Raw genomic sequence first — 27,587 nt, forward strand, 5'->3', positions numbered from 1 at the left:
CTGTCTTCAAGGTCTGGCTCTTTTGTCACCTGTTGCCAGGCTATCACTACTGGCAGTGAGCAAAGTGTGTGTGTGTGTGTGTGTGTGTGTGTGTGTGTGTGTGTGTGTGTGTGTGTGTGTGTGTGTGTGTGTGTGTGTGTGTGTGTGTGTGTGTGTGTGTGTGTGTGTGTGTGTGTGTGTGTGTGTGTGTGTGTGTGTGGGGGGGGGGGGGTGGACTGTGTGTGCTCCCAAGGAGAGGAGAGAGCATATTGTGTTCCCTACCATTATGGCTGTAACTAGCTCTGTATTATTCCCTCACAATTAAACTTCACCAGATCTGACGACATGCGCACTAATGATTTTGCATTTAGATATGTATTTTAACCGTTGCAATAATGTCCATGATATTTTTGCTCAGGACAATCGTTTATCGCAGCCATGTCATCGCCGACCTTCTTCACTCAAAAAGAGCGCAGCAATGGACACAGAGAGGCAGAAGGGACAGGAAAAATTTAACAAACATCTCCCGAGATGGTGCGACTAAACAATGCAAAACTGTGGCAACAAGCTTCATTTAAAAAAACACAAAAGGGAAGATGACACCGTTTCACCCAAAAAGGTCAAAACAGTTGAAATCTTTTAATGTTATAATTTTCCATATACAATCGTGTAACTGCAAATTTTACAACATTATACAACAGAGCATCCTCCAAAATTCTACACTCACCCCTCCACCAGCTGGTAACAGCCTCCTTGATCACCTCGTGTTTTATACATAACGTAATCACAGGAGCCAAATCATAACTCCTACACTACATGATATGCAGCGTTCCTTGCTGAGTTATTCTCATCCCAAGGACCTCCACAACCAAGCCTCCGCTTGTGGCCAATCCTCTAATTATAGCGGCCTGCCGTGGCCTGCAGATGCTTTCGAGACACCAAGAATTCAGTGAACTGCCTGGTGATGCGCCTTGTTAGCTTCAAGGAGCCAAGGCAGATGGGTGTGAGCACGCGCGTCATTCGGAGCTTCTCAAACCTCGCACCCGCTCCCCCGTCCACGGCTCCTCTCTCGTCTTCATGGCCCGACGTGACAACTTCTGAAAAATTAAGAGAAAGGCAACATTAATTAAGTTGGTGTCGAAGCGAAAATTTGCGCGAAAGGTCACGGCTAGTGCGGTATTACGGTGCGGCATACATATTAATGCTCCTTAATGAAGACAGCTTTCTCTCACCCTCAGCCACTGTGAGGACACTGCAGCCCCTCACTAAACTGTCACATGTCACTTCGTTGCCGGCACCTCGGCAAATTAATAAAAGTGCCTGCTTTGCCGAAGGGGGAAGAGAGAGAGAGAGAGAGAGAGAGAGAGAGAGAGAGAGAGAGAGAGAGAGAGAGAGAGAGAGAGAGAGAGAGAGAGAGAGAGAGAGAGAGAGAGAGAGAGAGAGAGAGAGAGAGAGAGAGAGAGAGAGAGAGAGAGAGAGAGAGAGAGAGAGAGAGAGAGAGAGAGAGAGAGAGAGAGAGAGAGAGAGAGAGAGAGAGAGAGAGAGAGAGAGAGAGAGAGAGGAAAAAGAGAGGGGAGAAGAGAGAAAGAGGGGAGACATGGAGAGGGAAACTCCATCCTGATGAGAGTCTGCATCCCTTTTGTCTGTATTTGTCACAGGGAAATGAGATACCATTCTCACAATAACACCGTTACTGGAGCGCTTCATGCAAGTGGCGCCGAATGGATGAGGCGGACGTTGGTGTTAAATGCTCTCCCTTGCATGTGCCGTGATGCTCGCGGGCAGGGGAGGCAGAACACACCGGGCTGTTGAGAGTCTAATTTGCCTGTGTGATGGGGATAGGCTCTTTCACTGTCTGCCGCCCTTGTGTGGATTTGTGGATAATGGGCCGCGTTCCACACTACAGCCTTCGTTGCAGTCCGAGGTGCAGTGATAGGCTATTGCAAGTCAAATTCGATATTACCTTTATGCTTGTGCAGGGAAAATGGGTTAAACATCTATTCTTTGAGCAAAAGCTCTGTGTGCGTGTGTGTGTGTGTGCGTGTGCGTGTGCGTATCTCAGGGCCTCTGTAAGTGTATTCGGCATCCTCCGCGAACATCAGCTTTGCGACCCCCCACAATCACCTTTCCAAAATGAATTATTGTGCATTGTTACGAATAAAACTTTTGCATTTAAAACTAGAGGTCATCGAACACCTTACCCCACGCACTCTTCAGAAAAACGACATGACACTGGTCTTTTAAACTCTTGCTAATTGCGTTACAGAGCACAATCTATGTCTCTGAGCACAAGCACCATTTTCTTTGAATTTCGACAATTCCAGAGAGAGAGAGAGAGAGAGAGAGAGAGAGAGAGAGAGAGAGAGAGAGAGAGAGAGAGAGAGAGAGAGAGAGAGAGAGAGAGAGAGAGAGAGAGAGAGAGAGAGAGAGAGACAGAAATTTTATTGGTTGAGGTGACATAAATGACATAGAAATTTATCCAAGTACTGCTAAACTGAAGGTTTTTGAAAGTGCCAAGAAGGTGATTTGTGTTCTGCAGTGTTCAAATGTATAATTCAATTTAAATAAAATAAAAGATTTTAAAGGTCGGAGAAAAAATACACAAAAACCCAAAAAATTCAGAAATTTAGTGGTAATTGATGCACCGTCTTTTATTCCACCTTATTCAACATGTGAAATTAGATATTCAAGCCTGTTGTTTGTGTCCTTTATGACGTCCATAAAAGCAGTAAGTTTCCTGTTTGGAATGATTTTCAATTTTGATTGACCGCCAGACAGAGAAAACAAGAACCCCAACAACAGCAATGCAGAGCTCTTGTAGACTTGCAACATGTCATAGGTAAAAATTACCTTACTCCTCCTCGATGTGCATGAACACTTGGGACAAGATTCCATGCAATTTGTCCTCTTCAGTGCCAAAGTACTGCTAAACTGTGTGTTCATGTTGTGATCCATTGTCCAATTCGTGTTTCACAGTGTTCAAAATATATAATTCAATTGGAATAAAGTAGTTCCTCGATCATAAACTGATGTCTGTACTCTGTAGGCAGACAGATAGGGTGAGCCAATTGCCACTGAAATGGGGAGTGTCAAGAGGATGTGGGGAGCAATAATTGTGTTGGGGACGTTATCTGTGAGTTTGTTTTCATAAACAAGGTTCAAACCATCTTGTGGGCATGCCAACTTTGGAACTTGGCTTTTCAGCCTTCCATATTTTTTTTCCTATCTGCCATGGTGCCACTGCAACAGAAAATTTTATATTAAAAAACAGATTTCTTAGAAAAATAAAGAACTATACCAAATGGTATAATATTGTTACATGGAAAGGGGTGGGGGGGATTCAGAGCGAGACTGTGGTAAGTGTAGTATGGTCCATGTGTTTCAAATAGTTTAGGTTGCCATGTAATCGGGACCTGTCAGAGAAAGTCGTTTGTTACATGTGATGCTGAAGAGGCAGGGTAAGTAATTTTAGTCAGGGTAGACAGTAATATTGTATGTGTAAACACCTCTTGTTTGTGGGCCGGGCCAGGTGAGGACTTCCCATCACAGAGGCACACATGTCACATGTAGGCCATCAGCCATGGCTCAGAAAGTGCCTGAAAATCAAGTTTCGTTACACTCATGGGGTGGGGGTAGACAAAACCTTGATAATATTATAGTATATATCCAAATACATATGTATCCAAAAGTTCTCCACTCAAATAGCTGCAGTTATTGTGTATTTTCATCTTGAAAATCGATGCATTCGCCGTGCTCTCTCATTTGAATTTTCTCCACACGGATCACGTGTAGACCACGTGACGCCTCGACAGCCAATAGATCGGCTGACATCGTATGCAAATTACGTCAGACTGTCATGTGACCAGCAAAGTTGTCCAAGATGGAAGCTTCCTGCATGGAGGAAATCACCGACAGCTGATCGGCGATTTTTGATGAATATGGCCAGTGAGGATGCTCCCCCATGTATTATTCACCAGGACAATGGAGCGAACGAAGAAGTCAAACGTTTTACGTCTGTAAGATGGGATAAATGGAGAGAAAGTGTCAACAAATGGCTCGTCTTAGACGGTCACGGACGATGGTTATCCGAGAGTGCCGACGCGAGAGGACGAACTTCGATCATGGGCCTATTGTACCCGGAGTGTCGGTATAAAGATTTCAAGCTACCCCCCTTTAAAGTTACCTCCCGGTAATCTGAAATCGATTTCAAGTTACCCCCGGGGGTAGCTTGAAATCAATTTCATCCTACCCCCTACGATTTCAGATTACCCCCCCCCCTTCAAAACATTTATTTATGTATGTTTATTTACAAAAAATAGTAATTTAATTGGTATTGAAAAGTAATTAGGGAAAAACTATTGACCACGTGACCGCCTTTAAAGAGTTTGCAATGAATTTTGATTTTATTTTGAATGATTTTATTTTAATATTGTTATTAATTTAAATGAGTATTTCTCATACAGTTATAGTTTTTGCCACATTTTAATGAAATCCTTCTTCGATATACTGTAGTTGATCCAAATAGACATCCTGGTATATCTTTTTAACCAACTCAGACTACACTTACAATTATGGAAACAACGCAATGAAATCAATGTATCAGAAAGGCAATAAAAACAGCTTATTTTTAATTCACAATTTCGTTGTGGTGGTGGCTGCCAGGGTATCTCTCGTTTCTTGAAGCGCGACTGTGTCGCTGATGCAGTGCCCCTCTACCAGTAAACGTACTGGAACTGGTACTCATTTCGCCGACCTCGGAAGGATGACATGCTGAGTCAACCCCCTCGTGTATTAATTCAGCGGCCAACGGGGCTTGAATTCAGGACCCTAGGATCCCAAGCCACCACCCTAACCACTACTCAGGACCCTAGGATCCCAAGCCACCACCCTAACCACTGATCCAAAACCAGGCTACGCACTCAGCATGTCGTCCTTCCGAGGTCGGCACTCTCGGCTAAATGTCGTTCGTGACCGTCGAAGACGAGCCATTTGTTGACACTTTCTCTCCATTTATCCCATCTTACAGACGTAAAACATTTGACTTCTTCGTTCGCTCCATTGTCGTGGGGAATAATACACGGGGGAGCGTCCTCACTGGCCATATTCATCAAAAATCGCCGATCAGCTGTCGGTAATTTCCTCCCTGCAGGAAGCTTCCATCTTGGACAACTTTGCTGGTCACATGACAGTCTGACGTAATTTGCATACGATGTCAGCCGATATATTGGCTGTCGAAGCGTCACGTGGCCCACACGTGATCCGTGTGGAGAAAATTCAAATGAGAGAGCGTGGGGAATGCATCGATTTTCAAGATGAAAATACACAATAACTGCAGCGATTTGATTGGAGAACTTTTGGATACATATGTATTTGGATATATACTATAATATTATCAAGATTTTGTCTCCCCACCCGATGAGTAGAACGAAATTGCACGATACAGCTTACGGCTGATGGCCGAATGAGTACAACGAGGCTGATCACTATCTCTCTCTGGCTGATGTGTGGAGGTCGTGGTGGTGTAGTGCACTGTGGAACCCAGAAGAAGCAATGATGATTACTTTATTTATTGGTGCCACCTCGTGAGTGGGACGGCCCTGAGGAGGACTTCGCCAAAGAGGAAGAAGAGGAAGAGAAGCTGATCATAGAGGAGTTTTGTGAGGCAGAATATGATTGTGGTTTTCTCTGAAGAGCTTTGGGATTGACCCAAGCTTGTTTCATCCTGTTTTTGGTGAGGGAAAGAAGTGTCCTCAGAGAGAGAGAGAGAGAGAGAGAGAGAGAGAGAGAGAGAGAGAGAGAGAGAGAGAGAGAGAGAGAGAGAGAGAGAGAGAGAGAGAGAGAGAGAGAGAGAGAGAGAGAGAGAGAGAGAGAGAGAGAGAGAGAGAGAGAGAGAGAGAGAGAGAGAGAGAGAGAGAGAGAGAGAGAGAGAGAAACTCCACAAGCACAGAGTGCAAAGAAGTGCTTTGAAGAAGGAGAAGAAGAAGAAGAAGAAGAAGAAGAAGAAGGGCCTAGAGAGAGGATGGAGGGCAGACTCAGAGGATGTGTGGAAAAAGAACAGAGAGGATCACAAGCGATGGATGAGGGGCTACTCATCTCTGGCTTACTCCATCTTTGGACTGACTTTGTGTCACTGGCTCTCGTCGTCTCGCTCCTGGCTTTCAAAACCAGGCTGCATTGAGTTCTGCATCTGCACATCATAAACAAAGGAAAGTCCCGCCTGCAAACCTTAATGTGTGTATAAGTGTGATCTGTGGTGCCTAAAGTGGGCTGGGTTTCACTCTTCACTTCTCATCATTGTATAGGAGTTTGTACATCCACATTCGCCTGTTTGTTTCTTTTCTTTCGCTTGGTTTGTTCTAAACTGCTTGTCTAGTGAACCCCCCCCCCTAAATATTCAATACAAAGTAAACCCTTTAGAAGCTGAGAAAATGTGTTTGAGCTATTTGCTTCCGTGCATATGCCATCAATTTTGGCTCAGTTGGGTGACCTTGGAGAACGGTAAAGAATAATAACAACGCAGTGCACTAAGAGACCATTTGGCTGTATCCAGAGATGAAAGGTCCCGGCGCTAAGGTAAGGCATACCATGTTAACAGAGCCTCAGACATGACATTACGTTTACGTATATGTATATGTACATGTTGCTTATTCGAAAGACTCACTCACTCATTGATATCAATGTTTGGTACCTTCCGGATATTAAAGCCGATACACCACGAAAAATTACAGAACAATTGGAAAGCGTCCGTAACTGAAAATATCTGTTAACTAGAACGGGCACTCATAGAGCGCATACCTTCGCCACCACTACTTTTTTTGTTCTTGGTATGAGTGTGGGGAACTGGTTTCATATGAATGGTCTTATGACACCAACCACATATCTATAATGTCATGACCTCCCCCCCCCAACTTTCAGGGGCTACGGACTAAACAACAATCAACTCACGTCATTTTGGCGAGCCTTCACTTGCAAACTCGGTGAATATGTTTCAACAAGAGAAGGTAATCTCGTTTGATGCTGGTTTTATGCAAATCGAATAAGAATTGACTGAGTTATGCCGAAAACCGCATATTTTTCAAGGGTGTGACCCCCACCCCCCCCGACATTTTACCCCAACCGGTGACATGTGTTATGACGTCATTGTGTCACAAGATTGGGCATTAAATTCTGAACATTTTGGTGCTGGGTTCATGTAAAGTGGACAAGAATTTACCGCGTTATGACAAAAACCGCATATTTTTCAAGGTCGTGACCCCCCTGACCTTTGACCCCTAACCGGTAACAAGAGTATGGGCGTCATTGTGTCATATTGCATATCACAAGATGAGGCGTTGAATTCTGAACATTTTGGCGTTAGTTGCATGCAAATTGAATAAAAATTGACCGTGTTATTGTAAAAAGACGATTTTGACCTTTTCTTGACCTTGACCTTTGACCCGAACGATCCCAAAATCTAATCGAATGCTTCCTGGCTAATAACCAATCATCCCACCAAGTTTCATGCAATTCGGTTTAATACTTTTTGAGTTATACGAATCACAAGATTATAAATAAACAAATACACGCCGACCAAAACATAACCTTTCGCAGAATGCGAAGGTAATAAGTGCAGCCTTATTGTGCTCGTTGCAGGGGAGTGACCCAAGACAATGTGGACGATGGGAGGCCATGCTGCAACATCTGCTATTTATTATGTACCTACGTATGAAGCATGGTTCATTGTTACTCAATATATGTAAGCATATCCCACAAACATCTTTACTAATGAAAGCAATGTGTGTGTGTGTGTGTGTGTGTGTGTGTGTGTGTGTGTGTGTGTGTGTGTGTGTGTGTGTGTGTGTGTGTGTGTGCGTGCGTGCGTGCGTGTTTCCTCCATAACTCCAAAACCATAAAACCTAGCAGCCTGAAGCTTTGCATGCACACTAAGAAAATTCCAAAGAAGTACAAGAGTGAAAATTGGGTGTTTGGGGTTAATTAAAACACCCCCTTTTAAAGATAATTAACAGCCTTATTTAATTATATCCTTCATCAGGCCATCCTTGGCCAACTCACCCCCTGGGTCTTAAGGTGTTTCCCAGGTAACCTCACTGGGGTCTGAAGCCACCATGTTTTCTGGCCTGCTCAACCATGCCTTGACTTGGAACAGGCCACAGCGATTTCGTAATGATAGAGTTGTTGTTTTCACTTTCCTCACTCATATTATCTTTAGGTTGTTCGTTTTGGTAAAAGTACCCATTCAATCAATGAGACAGACATACGTTTCCGCTTGTGTTGGGAATCTGCGGTGGCGTGCAGTTGGTGTCTCGGGAGGTGTCTCATCTGCTGAAAATGTGCAATTTTATTGTGACAGATCATCGTTTTGTTTAAACATTTGTGCGATCTCCAAATATAATCCATCCCCTCACTTCGACATCGATACATATATAAAAAAAATAAGGTCCATCCGACCAGGTGTTTGCCATGATCTGGTTGTGAATGCAAAGAGCAGACTGGATCGACATTTTGTGTCCTGTGCCTTGATATATTTTTCAGGTGAATTTTCCTAATTTCCCACTTGAATTTCTCTTTCAAAGAACTCTGTTTAAAGGCAAATCTTTGTGTTTGCCGTTTCTTTGTATTTCGTGTGTGTGTGTGTGTGTACATTTGCACATGTATGAATGAACACAAACTGTGTATAACGGAACTTGGTGTGTGTGTGTGTGTGTGTGTGTGTGTGTGTGTGTGTGTGTGTGTGTGTGTGTGTGTGTGTGTGTGTGTGTGTGTGTGTGTGTGTGTGTGTGTGTGTGTGTGTATTATTATTTAATACAGTACATGCCTGCCCACTGCGGCCGCTCACCTGTATTAGCAATTTCGTACGTCCTGTATTAGCAAGTTGTGCATGCCCACACAGGATTACAAACGGTGTGGGGATGGTGGTAGCAAAAATGCAAATGGTGTCTTCTCTCATCGAGCTGCCGAGCTGGGCACAAGAATTCACATTTATTACCACATCTCATGCAGTTTAAATGTTTTAATGGCGACGAGGTGCTCATTTGTTCGATAAATGTAATTTTTTGATGTCTCGGGTCCATAATAAAATTTTGTATTGGTGTCAAGGCCGGTGACCAATTGCAAATTAATTGTAAGGTTTGCGTGCCCGATTTGCATCGAGGAACACAACAATGATGCTCAACCATTTTGAAATTGACACTATTTCATTTAAATGCTTAAAATTATGTTAAAAAGACTCTTTCACTTTCAGATTGTGCCCTAACAATGGCAGGTTAAAAGTTCCCATATGAGCAGAAACGGGTCACTGAAAATATACACACAGTGCATGCGCAAAGGACCTCGTTAGCTTTCATACATCATTTGGAAGTACTATATTCCCGAATCGGGAATCCCGATGGTCGTGGAATTACTCACGCCATGGTTATAATTCCAGTAATGAACCACATACCATGCCGGGACACAGAGAGTGAAAAACAGATTTTATGCTAACAATCAGAGGGTAATGGAAGACAGAGAAGAGAACAAAATGCACACAGTACAGTAATTTAACAATACAATTATACCACCCTCTCATGCCCACGATATCTCAATTGGTTTGACGTAATTATAACAATTAATGTGGTTAACATACACAGTTAATGTGTTTAACAAATACGGTTAACGTGGTTTGTACCACAGATAGTAAAGACTGAGGGGAAATGAGGAGACAAAGCAGAGAAAGAACCATTTTAATACGTAAACTCCACATGATGCCTGTGTGAGGTCAGTGCCATGTTCTCTTATTGGTGGGGGGGGGGGGTGGGGGTGTTAAAGATGGCGAAGTTCTCGTGATTCATGGCTGAAGTTGTGAAGTTGTGTTGTTCTTAAAGTTTTGTCTTGAGGTCTCTTTTCAGGATCATCACTGAGTTATTGGCAGGTCATGCAAGATCAGATCTGTGACTTGCTACGGGTATCATGCAAACCTGCACTAACCTGTTTCATGGTCGGATTGACAGCCACTGAACCGTCTCCCCACCAGGTTTTCTGGTGAGGAGGGTGTATGAATATGGACAGCCAGCAGGATTAAAAAGAAAACCTGTCAAAGGGCGGTGGAGCGCCTTATGAGCCAATGGCCATCCATATCTAATGCATCCCTATCTGAGCCAGTGTCTGTGGACGTCCTCCTGCAGTGGGTTACTTCTTATTGGGAGGTTGGTGGCAGGATTTGCACTCCGGTCACCATAAAATCCTTCTTTACGCAAAATGTATAAAAAGCAAAAAGAAATCTGAAAAACCATTCTGTGGGAGTACCAGCTGTGCAGCTGCCCTCTAAAAAGGGCAGCTCACCAGATTACAGGATTGGGGCAAAGCCTTTGGGACCTCACTCTTTGATAATAATTAATAGGAGGAAAAACACAGGGCAACCTTCCCAAGTCAGATTGCAATAGTATGTGTCAGGGTTGAGCTGAGGTGTCGCCCACCATACGGTGGTCTCCTAGGGTTAACCTGAGGCGGTCCCTTCAGGTGGGTGCCTGGAATGTCCCATCCCAAAGAGAAGATGATCACCTGTCTCTGTTATCATCTGAGCTCAAGTTTTTGGACATCGATATTGCAGCACTTTCTGAGGTTCGGAGACCGGATTGTGGCGAGATCATGGCGAGTGGTTTCACAAACTATTGGTCTGGTTGTTATCATGGTTACCATTCCAAAGGAGTTGCTGTTGCTGTGTCCAATTAGTTGACTCCAATTATAATTGAGGTAACACTGGTCAACAAGCATATTATGAGACTAAGAATTCGTCACTCATTGGGTGTCATTTCCCTGGTCTCTGTATATCCTCTGAATGAGGCGAATGATCTCACCGTGAAGGAAGCATTCTATGCCACGCTCGAGTCTGTGGTAGATCAGTGCCCCAGGCGAGATACTCTTCTAGTCTTGGGGGATTTCAATGCATCGCCTGGAACTGATAGGGATGGTTATGAGACATCTGTTGGTCCCCATGTGTCTGTAACTGTGAACCAGAAGAGCACTCGGTTCCTTGAGTTTACAAGAAGTCATGGACTTTTGGTGGCTGGTTCATGCTTTCAGTGCTGAAAGGCTCATCGCTGGAATTGGTATTCCAATGCTGGTGGTGCGGCAAAATAAATTGACCAAGTGATCATTGATGGTGGCTGGAGGATGATCGAGAACTCCAGGGTTTAGCGGAGTGCTCAGTTCCTCAATACCAACCAGAGACTTGTTGTTGCAACTCTGAAGTTGCAGCTTAAATCCGGGAGAATGGTACCATCCCAGCCTAGGCTGGATGTTGGCAAGCTCAAGGATGAGAGGGTATCTGTGGAGTTTTCAAACAGGCTGAGTGGGGATTTGGGGGATCTGGGTGCCTTGGGGATTCCTGAAGAGTTGTGGAGTGCCTTCAAGAACACTGTCCTTTATGTTGCCAGTGGATGTCTTGGAACTAACTGTAGGGCGAAGAAGAATTTTGGCTCTCAAGGGACACTGGATACCATTGACCAGAGCCACAGGGCCAGGCTGAATGGCAGAGCTGAGCTATTCAGGGAGCTGAGGGATAAAAATAGATGTGCGCTAAGTGTAGACAAGGAGACCTGTATGTGAGGATTCTGTCAGGGGGTCAAGCATCACCTGTGGTCGAGTGGTCCTCGTCCTACTTCCAGTGGAATTTGAATATTACGTTCTTCCAAGCCAGTCCCTCGCTGTTCTGTAGTTGGAGCGGAGGGTGGTGGGCTCTTGACAGAGGAGTCCAAAGTGAAGGCCCGCTGGGCCAGTTAATTGGAGCGGCTGTACCAGGCTGATCCACCAGCTGTCCAGTTGGATGTCAGAGTTGTTACTATCCCTATTGCTGATCCTGCAATCAACTGTGATCAACCTTCATTTGTGGAAACAGGCTGTGTTGAACCGGTTGAATGGGGTATAGCTCCTTGGATCTGTGGCATCCATGCTGAACTTTTCAAGGCTGGTGGAAATGCTGCATTCAAGTCACTGCAGTTCTGTGCTCTGCCTGTCACACAGGCATCATCCCAATTGACTGGAAGTGGGGCCTTGTTGTCACTCTCTGGAAAGGGAAGGGTTATCAGCAGAACTGCAGCAACTACTGAGGGGTGATGCTGCTCTCAGTACCATGCAAGGTCTTTGCTCAGATAATTATTGATGGGGTTCACCACCATCTGCTTGAGCACCAGCACCCAGAGCATTCAGGCTTTACACCAAAGAGGTCAATGATTGGCCATGCCATTGCTCTTCAGGTCCTCACCAAACACAGATGAGAGTTTCGGCAGGGGCTGCTTGCAGCGCATGTTGATCACTGTAAAGCGTTCAATTCAATGAATGGGGATGCACTCTGGAGGATTCTTGGTCTTTGTGGGGTGCCACTAAACTGATCAATCTGATGTCTGAACTATACTCAGGTACTGAAAATGCTGTGAGATGTGGTGGAACCATCTCTGACTTATCTATCTATATATTACTAAAACTCTCATCTTGTATGTATGTATGTATGTATGTATGTATGTTCCTGAAATACAGCCAAAAACAGTGCACGATAGCGCAAACATTTTCGGGCCACCTTTCTCACCATTCTCCTGCGGTGTGCAGTATGAAGTTTAGTTCAAATCGGGCAACGAAAAAATGATTAAAATATCAATTCCCGATTCAGTGAAGTACTCTTCTGGAGTATTTGATCAATGCAAACAACCTCAGCAGTATAGTTCTCTGGAGCTATCTTTTTTTTTATTATCGCTCATTCATTTTTTTTTTTTTGAAATGATTTTTTTATCAACCGCTGTCACAACGAGAACCCAATACGTTCACAGGTCATCTAGTTTCCAGTTGTTAGTGGAGTTATTCAGGGGTGTGTACTGGCCCCCACACTTTTCAGTGCTTTTATGGACTGGATTCTGAGGAGAGCGTTTGAGAGATCAAGTTGCGGTGCATCATTTGAGAATGTCAAGATCTCTGATCTTGATTTCGCAGATGATGCAGTCATCTTTGCGGAGATTCGGGATATGCTTTTGGGGGTCCTTGAGGTGCTGAATGAGGAGTCAGAGCAACTGGGATTATGGGTTTCCTGGGTCAAAACCTAGATCCAGGCTTTCAATGACATCTTGGATGCTGCTATCCTGTCTGTACTTGTTTGTGGTGAGGATGTTGAGGTCACAGAAAGATTCATTTATCTTGGCAGTGATATTCATGTTCCAGTTGGCTTTGAGGCAGAGGTCAATAGACATCTGGTTGGGTCTGGGGAGTCATGGATTCACTGGATCATGGGATGTGGCGCTGCCGGTACATGTGTGGGCGGACGAAAGTCCCAGTCTTGAGGTCCTTGGTGCTTCCAGTCTTGCTCTTTGTATGCGAGACTTGGAGTCTGACCAGGGATCTGAGATGGTGACTTAACTCCTTTGGTACCAGGCCTCTTCGGAGAATCCTTGGCTATCGCTGGTCGGTCTTTGTGTCTAACGAGCAGTTGCTGAGAGAGAGTCAAATGAGATTCGTTACCTGCATCGTCTATTAGTGTCAGCTGCGGCTGTATGGACATGTGGCTCGTTTTCCTGATGCTGATCCTGCTCACAGATTCTCTCAGTGAAGGAGTCATGCGAGTGGAGGAGGCCAATGGGCCGACTACTTGCCTCATGGTTGCAGCAGGTTGATCAGCATCTCAAGAAGACAGGGATGGGCCAGGCATCTGCCTGGGGAATGGCCAGACGGAGGCCCCTGGAGTACCGGTGGAAAGTGGATGCAGCGACGTGCTGCTCCGGCGCATGCTGCCTACCTGACCTGACCTGACTGAGCCCTGGACAGCCTCCAACGGTGGTTCCTTTGTGGTAATGTTCCCAGGAATGGGTTGTTGGATCTTTGCGAGGTTCTTATTCATCATTCCCATTGCTCCAATTATCACTGGTACAATTTTGACGCTCTTCAGCTTCCAGGATCTTTTATCGTCATTCTTAGGTTCTTGATATTTGGTCAATTTCTTGATTTATGCATTATTTAGACCAAAATCACTGGGTTCTGAAACCTCAATTAGCAATGCCTTCTTTTCATTTTTGTATCTGAGTACTATATCTGGTCACAGTGCTTTGTTTTCTACGAGACGACCCGTGAACCCGTTGTGGCAGCGGTTGATAAAAAAAAATCATAAACAAAAAAAACAAACAATCAAACGAATGAATGAATAAATAATCATAAAAAGATGGCTCCAGCGAACTATACCGCTGAGGTTGTTTGCATTGATCAAATACTCTCGAAGAGTACTTGTCTGAATCGGGAATTGATTTTTTAATAATAATTTTCCTTGCCAGATTTGAACGAAACTTGATATTGCGCGTCAATGTGAAAAAAAAACGGAGAAAAGAAAGTCGAAGAAATCATTGTGCGTAAACTTCTAAACACAATTTTATATATGAATGAACAAGGAAGTGTTCGATCAAAATAGCGATAAATCGTTTTTTGTCTATACTAAATGTTTGAGACTTTTAAATAAATCATTTCAAGAAAAAAAAAAGATAGCTCCAGCGAACTATTCCACTGAGGTTGTTTGCATTGATAAAGTACTCCCGAAGAGTGCTTGACTGAATCGGGAATTTATTTTTTAATATTTTTTTTCTTTTCCCGATTTTAACGAAACTTGATTCTGCACACCGCAGGCGAATGGTGAGTAAGGGGGGCCGAAAAGTTTTTGCGCTATCGTCTACCGTTTTGGCTGTATTTTGGGAACATACATACATGCATACAAGATGAGAGTTTTAGTAATATATAGATAGATGATCACGCTCGATCGTATCATCAGGTCGCACGTGAGCATTATTTCCTTGTTTTCAATGATTGCTTTTGGTTCGTTTTTCCATGAGTTTTGTGGAACTGGGATTTTGAAATTTCTGCAGATGTGCCATTGGATTACTCTACATAACTTGTTGTGCCTTTGTGTATGCAGTTGTTCTGACATGAGTTTTTACATTCCAATAGGAGGTGATTCGTGCTTTCTGTTTCTACCTTGCAGAACCTACAGTACACTTGTCTGATTGGCTGAGCCCTGCCATTGTTTTTTAAAGCCATTGGTATAGTGTCCTTGGTCTTGGGCATTTATAATGATTCATTCTCCATCCCAATTGAGTTGAACTCTTCTTAGCCAATCCACTGGTCCTTCTTTGGCTATCTCCAATCTGTCCACCTTTTTTTTTTCCTGCTCTTATGTCTTTCTCTCAGTTGTCACTTTCTGTCTATTGGTATTTCATCTTGTATTTTTCTTTGTCTGTTTTGCAATTGCTGGGGCAGTATTTGTTGCCACTTCGGTTTGGTGCGTGACATGTTCTATTCGCACCTGCTTTTGAAATTTTTGCAAGGTGAGTGAGAGATACCTTTTCGGTCTTGTTATGTTCATGCTTGTGTACAAATTGTATTCGGTAGTCTGTTGATCTTTTCACATATTCTGCTAATCCTTCAGTCATCACTCTGTATACTTGATTGAATTCCATTGGGCCTTCTTTCTTGGCAGGGACATTCTCGGGATGCATTGATTTTGAAGAACATTTTGTGGATAGTGAGGAGTTTCCTTGTTCTGATATCGAGTTTTCTGATTTCCGCTCTTGGCCAGTTTACTATTCCGAAGCTGTATTGGAGCACGGGTACTGCTAGTTGGTTTATGACTTTGATTTTGTTCCTTTGGGGAGGTATGTTTTCAGGATCAGCCTCATTCTATGCAGGTATTATTTGGTAATTGTTATGTGCATTTTTTGATATATTTGGTCGCCCTCTTCTATTCCAAGTTGTTTGTAAGATGCTTTGTTGTCTAGCTCTTGTATTGTTGTATTTCGGTCAATTTTTATGTTGTCCGTTTTTGTTGGTCTACCTTGCACGAATGAGCACTTGGCACACTTATCTAGGCCAAATTCAATTTGGATGTCATCAGAGTACCGTTTCACTAACTTCAGTTGTTCTTTCAATTTTTCATCATTCGGTGCAAAGAGTTTTAAATCATCCATGTACTGTAGATGTGTTATCCTTCTTGTTTCTTTTGACATTCTTTTATTGGTTTTTAGGGTGTATCAGTGTCCTGGCTCATAAATGAGGTTACTTAGTGGATCCAGAGCCAGGCAAAACAGGAGGGGGGAAAGACTGTCTCTTGAAAGATCCCATGTCATATCTTCAATCTGGTATTTCAATCTTTCCTTCTGAGTACAGTAGGATTGGTGTGGTATTTCATAGATCCATTGCTTTCTCAATCAAATTGATTATTTGGGGATTTATCGTGTACATTTGCATGCATTTTATCATCCATGAATGTGGGATGCTATCAAAAGCATTTTATAGTCTATCCAGGCTGTGGACAATTTGGTTTTTCTAGTATTGCAGTTTTCTAGTCTGGCCTTGTTTCATAATAAGTGGTCTCTTGTTCCATGTCAACCACTCTTTCATCCCTTCTGTTCTGTCTCGAGGCCTCCTTGTTGTGTTAGGTGGTGGTACATTGTTTCTGTGATGATTCCTGTTTAAAGTTTGTACATTGTTGGTAGACAGGTTATTGGCCAGTATTTGGGAGGTAGTTGGGTGTCTTCAGATTTTGGGATGAGGAATGTGTTACCTGCTGTGAGCCATTCATCCATTTCTTGATCCCATCCACCTATGAAGACCATACTCTGCACAGTGTCATTGCTGCTGAAGCAGTCTCCTGGGCTGTTGGACCCAATCCTGGATAGGTCGTCACTCCAATGCAGGATACTTGAATGACTCAATCATCCCAGCAAGCTGGTATTCATTTTGCCAACCTCAGAAGGATGACAGGCTGAGTTAACCCCACCTGGTATTAATTCAGCGGCCAAGCAGGATTTGAACTCAAGACCTGAGGATCCCAAGCCTGCCACGACTCAAGACCCTAGGATCCCAAGCCTGCCACGACTCAAGACCCTAGGATCCCAAGCCTGCCACTCTAGCCATTAAGCCAACACCAGGCATGATTACTGATCCCCTCAGATAAGATAATTGAATGCTTTAGCGTAGTGAATGTGGAGAGCATCATATTTCTTCAGCTAGAAGATTGGGATCACATCTGGGACAGGGCTTTTGAAGTTTACCATCTTTCAAGTTGTTGTCTTAAATTTTCTGCATCAATTATTACTGGGGGCAGTTCCTCGAGATGTTTTTTCTTCTCCTCCAGGTTTCAGATCGATTCCACGTCCTTATTGTGTTCTTTTCGATCTTCCTCAATTTTTTTCCAGAATTGTTCCAGTTAATTTTTTCAGGAGGGGATGACACATTCTGCTTCTGTTTCCTTAGTTCACTCAGGGTGATGGAGCATAAGCAACTCGCCCAAGGTGAAGGAGCATGAACCACTCGCTTAGGGTCACAGAGCATGAACCACTCGCTCAGCGTAATGGAGCACGAGCCACTCTCTCAGGATGATGGAGCACGAGCAGCCACTCGCTCAGGGTGATGGAGCAGGAACCACTCGCTCAAGGTGACGGAGCACAAACCACTCACTCAGCGTGACGGAGCATGAACCACTCACTCAGGGTAACGGAGCATGAACCTCTCACTCTGAATGACGTGGCGCAGCAAAAGCATCTGCAGAGAGTGAATGATTCGCTCAGAATGATGTTGCGCTATTGACAATGGGCACTCGGCAAGTGGCTTAAGCACTCATGCAAGCAATCCAATAAAATGGTTGATAGGGAACAGTTGGCCAGGCTGTTGCTGTGTACCATAAAGAATCATGTTAACATTAAAGCTGGTCTTTACCGTGCACGCAGCAGTTGATGAAATAAAACGAATTATTGAAATAAAATGACTTTATCCACAAAAGAGTTGCAGCTTCATGCAGAACAACCCTGGAGGCATCGCAAAGTTCAATCACCTGTGAAATAAACTTTGCAGAAAATCCGCCATTTTGCCTGCTCCTCTGTACACACAACATGTCGTACATCATTCGCGGTCCTCACAAACGTTATAACTTTTTTAATACATCCATTTTTGCCACATTTGCTTTGATTCCCTGTAGAGCACATCGCAATACATCCGAAAATATAGACACAGATCAGGCAGACGCTATGGATCGGCAGTCCCTCAGGGGGACAGGGTGTGAGGTCCTGCAGTGAATGCATGAAATAATATAGCTCAATGAAGCTGGTTAATTTGTTCACTCAATATAATTCTCCAAACAGTTGATAAAAATAAGTTTAATGCTTTGGAAATTACACATTTTCTTGTGTATGTATGGAGGAGGGAACATAGCTTGACTTGCTTAAAGTAAATATGTATATCAGCTTAGTTATAAGACTCTTTATTTCTTTAAATTATCAGATTTCACAACAGATTTCAATACTTGTTTAGTCCAGATGATATCTGATCCTCAAAACCGAAATTATATTTCGTGATATACTTTAATTAGTCCGTGAGAGTAGATCGTGGAAAGTCGTCTCATATAATGAATGAAATCGCTCCAAGCTCCAATCACCCCAGCGATGGGACATTTGCCTGCACGGGAACCCTGTGACTGTGCAATCTTCTTCATGACTTACCAAGTTGCCCGACCACTTCTTTCTGTCTTGTCTGTCCCCAACTATGTCTATATTTCATGGAATGTCTCTGGGCCCAGTTAAGGCATAGGCTACATAAGGAATCCTGTTCATTTGTTTGTGGGCACACATGGTTCGTTAAGGGAAAGGGGGTTTTCATTATTGAGCTCATAGTTTAATGCCATTTACTGCATTGCTTGCTTCTGTTTTCCCCTCCCCATACCATTTTCCATTTGTCATAATTTAACTGACTTGGTCTGAAGTAAATTCTGGCTCTGGTGGCTGCTTTATTTGGTAGTTTTATGAATGACTCGTTAAAGTGACCATTAGTCGCAGTCTCTACACTGCAAAAGTTCACATTATTTGATTTAGGTTGCCTGGTTAAAGATTAGATCAGTCACATGACTCCGATTGGTGCAGCGCTGGGCTACTTTTAAGATTTCAAATCTGCACGGTAACGCGTTCGTCAGGTGCAGATCTGGCAGGGAGTTCTTGAAGCTGTTGACTGTTGTGGTCACTTTGACATGACCCTCCGGATTTGGACTGGGAAACCAGAATGACCGGCAGCTGTAACAATAGATGTGTGTATGTATATATGTATATGTATATCTATGTGTGTGTGTATATGTGTGTGTGTATATATATATATATATATATATATATATATATATATATATATATATATATATATATGTTATTACGTACACACGCACATATGTGCACAATATATATTACAAAGCAGGAGTGTATTTCCGTCTGTCCCTGAACTACTCCCTGAGTTTTGGGGATATCCCTGCCAAACCATCTCTGGAACCTTTTGGGGCCCCTACCAGTATCTGAAGGTGGGTGAGAGGTTTCATCAACTCCAAAATTCAATTATGATTTTGAGTTTCAATCCGTACGAAGCTGCTCCTGATCTGGATGTAACCTCAGAATGGCGTTTATCTTCGTTTACCTCACGAGTGTTTGTAATGTTGTATTTTGTTATATTTAATGGTATCATATTAATTTGTGATTGGAATTGAAATATAGAAAGATTGAGTTGAAGGAAGAATGACGAAATGATGTGAGGGTTTCCACCGGTGACATTCGTGGATTCGGCATTTGCAGTTTCGCCATTGCCATTATTGAAATATTACGGAGCTTACATCTGTTGGGGTCAGCTGCAGTAAGTTTTTTTTGCCCAAGTGCTTCACAAACCGGCTGTCCATGCCTGACATTTGACTAAAGGTGTCACAGGAATGTGAAATTTATTGGTTCATGGTTTTGCATTCGCTGTTAACACCTTGGCCACTTGCATTGGGGCTCCCTCCCATGTGTAGCACAGGTACATATACCACTGTGCACTATGTACGTACATATGCTGTCCAATGCACTTGCATTCAATTGTGGACTTTGTATATAAATTTCCAATCACTTGGTGTTTGCGTTTCTTATTCTGACAAGAATGTAAATTACCTGTATGTGACGAGCACAGCTCAGCACGACCTTTCCTTGTGTGGTACAGACTCAGCAGCCCCATGAATGTGGAGCCTACTTCAGCCATCTATCATTTACCTGGTGTTTCAGAAGACGTAATAAAGTTAATGAATGACGAACGAAACATTTTTTTCCTTCTTTTTAACAGTTGAATCAATTAGATATTTGGATTCAACATTCGCCCTTATTTTATTTCCTCGAGTGATGCGGTTGGTCACGAACTTGATACTAACCCCGTTACACAGCGAACCACTCGAGGGATTTTTATACCAAGGCATTTATTTTAAAAGCGTTTCTTTGTGTTATATTTTGATTCCTTTGTTTTATGTACTTCTATATTTATATGTACATTTGTTCGTACTGTTTATTTATTTATTTGTACTCATTGACCGGTTCCCCTACAATTTGCGCACCTTGCAGCGAACAGGACGTGGCCACTGGAAATTCATCAACTTCACGCGAGGAAGCACGAATGGAGAGGAACATCATGTCGGTTGAAAGTGTGAAGTATGAAGACTTTGAAAGAAGCTGTGCCAAAGGAAAGTGACAGAGAGTGTTTGAATGTGCTAAAGGATCAGTTTGGGATGCTCTGATGTGATGTGGGGTAGGAGGGACTGCCGGGGATTGGGGGGGGGGGTGAGTATTGGATGGATAAATGAGAGACTCCCCGCATGCAGTGAGCGCAAACAATGGGTCGCAACAAATCAGACGAATGCGTGTATGCAGACAGCTGAGCGGTCCTCATGCCGACTCTCTTAGGTACCGACGATGCGCATTATTAGAAGGAATGCCTCTCTTAGGGCCGATCGCGCAAATAGTAGAAAGCATGAAAATGAGTCGTAACTTCTTTGTCTCCTCGGCTGCAATCACTTGCGTTTTGCTTGTTAATGTGAATGTGTCATGTGCCGTGCGTGAATCTTTTTCCTTTCCTTGTCAAAGCACGTGCGATGATAAGCAAAGCAACAACAACAACAAATCACAGAGAAGCACAAATTAATTGCACCTTCTCAAGTACATATATATATATATATATATATATATATATATATATATATATATATATATATATATATATATATATCTTGGACATTTAAGGCCAGTCCAAGGAAGGATTCGATCACCAAGACTCCAAGCTGCATTCGCCCATTAGCCACATCCCAGACAGAGGAAATTAAATCAGCAACAATAAAGGGAGAATAACGAACGACGTTACACCGATGCCAAGGCTACAGCAAAATTGCCAGAGGCAGGGTAAGTTGCTTGCAAGCAGCCCTATTAATATGCAACATTTATTTAGCGCTTTTCCTTTAATGTGTCAGATTATGAGCGTAAGGTAAAGCACAAGTCAACAAATTACGTCGCACTAATTGCCTGATGTCAGGTATACGGCTACGTGGTAAACAAACATTTCGCCGCGATGTATAAAACTCCATCAGAATTTTTTTTTCCTAATTAATACCTTCCTTCGGTGGATAAGAGACTTGGTGGGAAATTACCATTTCTGGCCCACCAGACCCCGCGTTACTCTAACGACGGCATCCTTCATGGCAACGCCTGTTGTCGTCCTCGTATTCTCGAGCTAGACATGGAAAACATGATAAATTAGGTACTACACATACATTTGTAATTCTGTCCTTCAATTTGGTAATTATTCAGCAGATTCCTTTAATAAATGCCAGGATGCCAAGGAGGAGCAATTAGATCGAACAGAGGAAACGCATTCACAATGTCAGCTCAGAGAGAGAGAGAGTGTGTGTGTGTGTGTGTGTGTGTGTGTGTGTGTGTGTGTGTGTTGGATTTTCTAAAGTTCTGCTCGAAACGTCGAGTGACAGAGGCGCGGATAAATGAGCGCCGAGACCCTCCTCCGCTGCCATCCTTCCCTCCCGTCTGTCCCCTCCCCCTCCGGTCCTCGACATGGGATCGACTTGCGAAGTTCGAGGTGGGGAGAGAGGTATACGACCTGCACGGCATCCTCTGTTCAGGATGTTTTACAGCGTTGGGCGCAAGACTATTGAAACGCGCCGACTCAAAGGCACCACCAGAGGCTTTCCATGAGCGTCGTGTCCGAGAGATCCCTTGCTGCGACGCACAGCCCCGAAGGCCATGGCATGATGCTAATTCATTGACGAGCGAAACGCCAAAAAAGAAAAGCCTTCCCCTTTCATGCGGCAGCTCCAGCAGGCACAAATTGCAATCACCAGCGGCCTGCAGTAAACTCCCTGCATCTTATTTACTACGAGGCGAATCCCTGCTTCAAACGAAGAGCCGCTGCCGTTATGGATCTGTACATAAAGCGCCGTGAGTGCGTGCGATTATCATTAACCATGGACCATTGTGCTTATGTTTGCAAAGCGCCGCACGCCGCACTGTACGAGTGTGCCATTGGAACGTGCTGGATCACGACGTTGCGAATGAGTGTGAGCGCATTTGCCTGGAAGCGGGAGTGTATACTTGGGCTACAGAGGAAGGGTGTGTGCAGGGGAGAGAGAGAGAGGCAGTGGGGAGGGTTTACGGGGAGGACATCACGTTCGAACGTTCATGAGATTTCTCAGGCTTACGATCTCATCACCTTCACACCCTTGTCACATTTCCCAGGACCACCGTGATTAATTAGTTTGTTTAGGTGTCCAATTAGGCGTCCGAAAGACGGTTCCCTGCACGCTGTGGCCGATTTAACGACCAGTGCAGAGAGACGCCTGTTCCGTGAGTCATCTGCCTGGGACCGCGCTGGCCGAGCTGTCTCCATGGTCCGTCGTGGACGCATTTGTTACACGCGCATTTTACTAACCCCGGGTCTCCTCGGTTCGCTCTGGGCCCGCGTTAACGAAGCCAGGGACAACGCGTGAATAGCGCAGTGGATGTGATTAGATGCACCGGTGAATGGAGAGCCGTGTGAGCCGGAGGCGTCCCGTAAGGTGTCGCCGTGTTATTTGCAGGGAAAGGCGGGACGCTATTGATGGCTTAACCGGCGCCCGCCATGCACATTAGCCCGCAAAATTAGCGCTTTGCTCCATTGCATTGCGTTCATTTAGAGCCTGCTGAAAAGCGCACACAGATAGCTCACTTATCTCGGAGCTGTCTTGGAGTCGTGTGGGTCGGACTCTCGGCCCGACTGTAAACTGTTGGACTATTGTTTCGCAGGCGGGACGTTGCATCAGTGAGCACACCATCTGTTGGACCGGGACGTTAACCCGAGCGTTGCGTCGGCGAGCATTTGTTGGTCCACCTTAAAATGATCCCACTCCATCTTTCGATGAAAAGTCGACGAGATATCCGCTGGCACTAGGAACAAATTCCAGATTCCTGCCTGAAACAGATGCATTTGAACATCAGGCCTGGCCAGCAGATTCGTGAAAGACCATGCTCTGGAGCCTTGGCTTACCCCACAAATAGGTGGGATTAATTGGAGCCATAAAACTGCTACGTTGTAGGAGTAGTCGTCGTCGTCTTGGTGGTATGGATATGATGATGACATGTAGCACACATTTTACAGATAGTGGTGTTGCTGCCGATTCAGTTTGTTGGCAAGGGTTGTGATGGGTGGTTTTGCCATTCCATTCCCAGCAGTCATTGCAGGAATTGCAGGAATTGCCTATCCCCCTGTACGTTGCGTCAAGAATTTGGAATTAGTTCAGGGTGCCGGCAATAGCTCGCCTACTGTTCGCCAAGGACACCATGAGATCTTCTGGCATCCACCATATATTGCCGGGAGATGGGATACCCGGTTTAACGTCTGTCCGAGAGATGACACACACACACACACACACACACACACACACACACACACACACACACACACACACACACACACACACACACACACACACACACACACACACACAATGGTGCCTCTCCCTGCATGTGAAACACCAGGATGACAGTTTACAGCTGTATTGGGATTCGAACCCACAGCTGAAGAGCTTAGAGGCGATTATACGTGCATCTAGACCATCCTACCAGCCTGAGTGGTATAGCACGAGACTTTCTCAGATGCTGTATTAATACAACACAGGAGTCATCCATACCATGCCCTCTTTGGAAGGCACTCCGATTGGGGTAAAAAAATAACAACTAAATAAATAATTTAATTGCCGATTCTACCCGTTTATTGGTTCAAACATCACTCAAACAACACGAGTTCTTCTTCGAGCAGTTTGCAACACATTTGAACAACAAGAAAGGAACGTCACACCTTCCATCGATTCGCAATTGTCACGTGACGGGGGGGGGGGGGGATGAAGATACTGTGCAAATGTGCTCCTGAATTAACTCGCACGTGTGTGTGTGTGTGTGTGTGTGTGTGTGTGTGTGTGTGTGTGTGTGTGTGTGTGTGTGTGTGTGTGTGTGTGTGTGTGTGTGTGTGTGTGTGTGTGTGTGTGTGTGTTACGAGTGTGAATCGAATGCGCAAATGGGTGAAAGCTTTGTCGCGGTTTCATCAAGACAGCGAAGATGATCATGATGTGAACAAATTGGAGACTGTGTGGGGGGAAGGGAGCCGTAACATGTGTATCATGACGTCATTGATTTATCAATCCGGTAAGATAATTGCTCTGGGTATTAGGTCTTCCTGTCAAGCTTCTTGAGGGCAATGTGAGGACGATTGGTCTCCAGGAACGGCCATGTGGGGTTCAGGACGTTTTCATTTCTACTCGTTCAAATTGGCCGAGCACATGTTTCCCGCCAACACTTTAAACATCACTCCTTATCCGGATTGGTAAATCCATCGAGCCATTTTTGCATCGGGACGAGGAGATCGGCGCGAACTTGCAGAGAGGGAGCGCAAATCGTGTGCACGGTGCAGCAACTGGAGAAACTTCACAAAAGTTCGTCTTTTAACCCCCTCGGAAACTTAAGCAGGTAGGTCGACGCAGTCATCAAGGTGTATGAGCGTGCAGTGATAGGAGAATGAAGTTAAATTAGAATTTCAAAAGTTATTTTAAATTTCCTCAAACTCGCCATCGCATGGAAATGCGCAAATCAAAATCTTCTCTAAATCAGCCACGACCTCTCTTACACAGACAGCTTCACAAGGAACAGTCAGCTTGAGAGTGTGCGTCGACAAAGCACGTGCACGGTACTTGTCCGAGTGGGAGCACCCTGCACCCACTGCACAGCGAATCCTCCGTGTGTCGACTTCAGCAGGAATGTACACGGATGAGCACACAGGTACTTTCGAACCTCTCAACGCATGCACCTCTCGCACCAAATATTTCAAAACAAGTTCCCTCTCGGCATGCAAACCTCACAACGGGTATCGTACAACAGGTACGTGCAGGTGTTCTGCAATCCTTCATGAAATGAATTCATTGTGGACATAACTTCAACAACGTCGACGATGATGTGTGAGTGTGTGTCTCTGTGTGTGTGTGTGTGTGTGTGCGCGCGCGCGCACGAGCATGAGCCCACACATGAACAAGAAATTACTTGCGGTGAGCAAGTATTTTTTTTTTACTGCAAATTGACTATATTTTCTACATCGTGTTGTGTGCGCTTGTACTTGTTGTTGGAACTTAAAATATGTCAGTGTAACTTTTGATGGAAAGTGGACGAGTTATTGCCGGCATCACGAACAAATTCCAGATTCCCATCCGAAGCAGATGCAGTTGAACGTCAGGCCTGGACAGCAAATTTGTGAAGGACCACGCTCTGGAGCCGTGTCTTACCCCACGAATAGGTGGGATTCATTGGGGCCATAAACTTGCACACAGTGGTCGTGGTTATAGTAGTTGTGCTTTTAGTGGTAGTCATGGTGGTAGCCATTAGTACAAGTAGTAATGCTGTCCTCATTCTATGTATGTGTGTAAAATATATATACATATATATATATATATATATATATATATGTGTGAATTTGCAGTAAAATAATAGTTATTGGTGCAAACGATTATTCAGTCAAATTCAAAGCTCAACTTCATAAGTTTGACAATCTACGCAACTGTGATCTGTACACACAGAATCGTGCATGGTATGAGAATGCACACCAAGGTTTTGCTCGCATGTGTATCCATTTTGCTCAGTTACTCCAGATGCTGCAGACAGGACAGCAAGATGGTTGTACGCAGACCTTCAAGACGAATTAAACGCCATGTGGTGTTTTGCACACCCGGGTCGTATGGAAGAGCGCGGACAGGAATCTGCTGCGGGTCAACGAAGCTGCTTCTAGGACAAAACGGGCACGAACAATGCGTGGGAACTCACTTCAAGCTTGGTGCAAAGATGCTGTCCCTGACTTCGACATACCCTAATAAGCTTTACTCCCGCTGGAAAGTTATGCTTTTAACATATCAAGGAGTTTGCGCATTCTCGCAAGGTCCTTTCACATGACGCAGGCCATTAGTGATGCCGAGTGCAGCAGAGACAGGCCGGGTCACACAAAAGCATGTCGTACCTAGCGTCGCTGTCTGCAAGCCTTGTGATGTTCATGAACAAGCTGTGTTGCAGCTTCCGGGCAGAAAGATCGCAAGCACGGCTACCTGCGAGTCTGTGAGCAAGTCCGTCACGACGGGCACGCTGTCGGATTCGCGCAACAAACGCCTGACCGCCCTCGCAACACTTCCATTTATATCTTGGATAAAAGGATTTCTTATAGGGTGCACGCGTAACACTCAAACACGACGACGTGCGCGCAATTGCAAGACAAACACTCAGCGGGTCATTTTTCAATCGACGTGCCTTATGTTGCTTAGAAAGTGCAACAAAACGCAAATTCTGCCCTTCCCCACTACCCCATGCTCCGTGAAATGAATCGATTCAAATTCATCAATTACAAATCAAAAGCCGAGGGTATTCGCTTGCGTAAGATTTGTTCCAAATTTTTGTTTTACGTTCGGAATGTTTATTGGAAATCACAATGTTTTACCTGCTTTCCTAGCTCGTGGAGATGCACCTGAAAACTGCAAGAAGGGAACGAATGAGGGTGTCGATGATTGTACGAGTATAAGAATGAAATGGTTTTTAACATAGGTAAGCTCTGACAATTATCATATTGTTATGAAGCACCGATACGACACACACACACACACACACACACACACACACACACACACACACACACACACACACACACACACACACACACACACACACACACACACACACACACACACACACCACACACACACACTGATTCTTCAATTCTCGAATAACTCTTCACGTTATAATGGATTAAAAGTTTGGTCAGAAACGCATTTTATTCTTCATAATTCATTATCTACGGATAGTAGTGCAGATGGATCAGGCGTGAAAGCGTGTCAATCATGAGGGTTTGAACCCCACTAAAATGAGCAGAGGATTCGCCTTGATGCATGAGATTAAATCGCAAGACGACCTCGATGCGCACATGCATGACATGACCTGTTAGTGGTATCTGGTCGGAGGAGACGCTCCATGCGAGATAAGAGAACTCCGAGAGCCTGACCCCGGAGTACGTGCGCCCGGCCCCGGCTTGTGCAACGCACCGCATTGGTTGGCTGTACACGGCACACAACGGCGCTCATCAATTCCCCGAGAAGCGCCGACTGATTGAGAGCATCTCGCGTCGATGTCACGTCCCCGCTCCGCCCCTCTGTTTCCGAGCAACAAGCAACTGAAAACGCGCGGGTCGCACCACCGGCACGGAGCGACTGCGCCGGGATCTGCGGG

At 44.5% G+C, this 27,587-nt stretch overlaps 1 long non-coding RNA gene across 1 annotated transcript; it reads right to left on the reverse strand.

Moving 5' to 3' along the window:
- Positions 1-604: 604 nt before the first annotated feature.
- Positions 605-27,551, reverse strand: LOC147017506 (uncharacterized). The gene is made up of 3 exons (XR_015049535.1): positions 27,300-27,551; positions 8,816-8,938; positions 605-1,076 (listed from the first exon to the last, which is right to left on the reverse strand). It is a non-coding gene; the product is annotated as an uncharacterized LOC147017506 (long non-coding RNA).
- Between the last annotated feature and the right edge of the window lie 36 nt (positions 27,552-27,587).

The sequence above is a fragment of the Eptatretus burgeri genome, chromosome 11 (assembly GCF_056783735.1).
Source record: "Eptatretus burgeri isolate ZD-2024b chromosome 11, Ebu_testis_v1, whole genome shotgun sequence".
Classification (NCBI taxonomy): domain Eukaryota; kingdom Metazoa; phylum Chordata; class Myxini; order Myxiniformes; family Myxinidae; genus Eptatretus; species Eptatretus burgeri.